Source organism: Dendrobium catenatum, unplaced genomic scaffold, assembly GCF_001605985.2.
Source record: "Dendrobium catenatum unplaced genomic scaffold, ASM160598v2 original_scaffold_213158, whole genome shotgun sequence".
NCBI lineage: Eukaryota > Viridiplantae > Streptophyta > Magnoliopsida > Asparagales > Orchidaceae > Dendrobium > Dendrobium catenatum.
Window position 1 is genome coordinate 1 of NW_021531568.1, and position 2,426 is coordinate 2,426.

Below are 2,426 nucleotides of genomic sequence, written 5' to 3' on the forward strand. Positions count from 1 at the left end.
TCTTCCAGTGGGTAAGGCCTTTATATATTCCAATATCTGCTTGAAGCTCCTAGGATTCTGTGTCCTTCCTCTAGGTCCTTCGGGAGGTCTTTATCTTCTTGGTTCATATCAAATTTCTAAAACATGTACTATGAAAGGATGTAGCGGAGGGTCATCCCATTTAACAGGTCGAAAATATGAAAAAGGTTTGCAGAAGCCCACTTTTATGCTCATCCTAGCAAAATATAATTTGCTTTGGGAGGTATCAGCTAATGGAACTTTTATTTGGTCCGGTGACCTGACGTAGCTTTACGTTCGGACGCCAGTAAAATGGTGCCACGTTCCCTTATTCTTTACCGCGCGGCCCGACGATCCGACCCGGACCGGTCACGGGATTTTTATGTATTGGCTGATTTGTGGAGATCGGGGTATTGCTAGGTATTGCTCGATATTGCTCAGCAATAACGAGAAATACCATTATGTGAAGACCAATACCGAGCAATACCTCGGTTTTGCTAGGTATTACTCGGTATTGCTCGGTATTGGTCTTGATAGAGCGGTATTTCTCGTTCTTGCCAAGCAATACCTAGCAATACCGAACAATACCTAGCAATACGCGAATATAGCAATATCGGGTTCCGGTCCGGGTCAGGTTGTCGGGCCGCGCGGTAAAGAGTAAGAGCACGTGGCGACATGTTATTGGCGTCCGAATGTAGAGCTGCATCAGGACACCTGACCTAATAATTATTCCAACTAATGGGCCAACATCTAGAATTACGATAAATGACCTTCCATTTCCACCAATAGAGAGAAGTAGATCATCATATCTATCAAGGGTGGAGCCCAAACACAAGGAAAGTCTCTTGGAAAGCTTGACATATCCACCTCTTGCAAACACATATCCTGAAAACACAGCTTCTCCCGTTTCTGTCAACTCCAACTTTGCATCCATTCCTCCATCATATTTTGTTGCAAGAACATCCTGAAATAAGTTTCTTGGTGAACTTCCCACCCATCTAAAGATTCAAATGATTTGAATTTGCTAGCAAAAGTTTGCTCTTATTGCTTTTTCTAGCCCTTAATTGTACTAATTTATTGTTATAATTCTGAAAAATCCTTGGTGACACTCTATAGTCCTTGATTGTCCACCTTGTAGAGGTTTGTAGTTACAAGTGAGCGAGTAGTGGCGTTGTAAATGATCTTGTTGTGATCTTTTATGGCGGTCTTCGAAGTTGAAGGTTCACCCACATCACTAAGTATAATGTTTACTGATCTGGGAAGCATATCTATCACTTATGAATCAGCTTTCCTTACCAAAACCTTATACTCGGTGTTGGTTTCTCTCTTCGTTAGTCTTTTCCATTCATTTGATATATTCCTTTTATACCTTACCTCAACAAATCCACCGCCATCGATAGAAGCTTCAATGCAGGGCTGATTGAAAACCCTGATAATGCCACTCCGCAGAGGAGCATCGATATCATCCTCAAGAAGCCCATTCTTCTTTAAAATTCTGTTGAATATTATTTTCTCGAAAGAATTGTTATAAAGTAAGAAGAACCGCTATCTAATTCTTGGATCCATATATTGTCTCTCCCCCTTTTGAAATACCTCTTGGCGAAGTGCCAAAGGATACTTGCTTGAATCTGCACATAAACCGTATATTAGCTCAAAATATTTTTTTCCCATTCTTCCAATGTAGTTGGTGAGAAGTTCCCATCTTCTTCTCCTTCCAAACTTTGTAGCTCTACCAAAAATCCCTCTCCTTCACCTTTTCCCCTCCTTTGAAGTGGCTCCAAAGGTGGCATCTCCTCTTCTTCACACAAAATTTTCACCTCCCGATCCTCCCTCATCGAACTACCCATGATCTCATTTCCTTTGGATTCGGCCAAGGGAATCCCGATCAAATTTTGGTTTGGTTTACTAATCGGAACCGTCAGTGGACTTTCGTATTACATCTCGATGAACTTCCTTAACATCTCCTCCACCCTTCCCAATTGATTTTTCATAGATGTAAACCATCATTTCATGGTTAAGAACTTCTCCACGTCGGATTTGATTTGCTCTATCTTCCTTTCCAACGCCTCCATCTTCTTTGCTATCATAGGTCCCAAAAAAGTGCTCTGATACTAATTTGGTACGCCTTGAAAATAAAAACAACAAACAAAAGAGAAAACCAATGTAGGAACACAATGATAGGGCTGATTTTTTTTTTATTATCTCTTAAACAAATAATGAAAGGTACAATTGATCTACTCTGTGAGAGGTAGACCGACTCTCCCACAAATCCTAAACATCGCTAGGAACTCACAATAAATACTAGGAAAATAAATTCAGCAATATCATAACTCCCACGATCCTCCTTCCATTAGGATCGGAAGACCCGAACGACATCCTCCTGCCCTAGATCTCCACCTACAACCGAAATCTCCTTCTCTTAGCCGCAA

The 2,426-nt window shown here is 41.1% G+C and overlaps 1 pseudogene; it reads right to left on the reverse strand.

Annotated features, from left to right (window-relative positions):
• Positions 1 to 585: 585 nt before the first annotated feature.
• Positions 586 to 1,844, reverse strand: LOC110092750 (annotated as a pseudogene).
• Between the last annotated feature and the right edge of the window lie 582 nt (positions 1,845 to 2,426).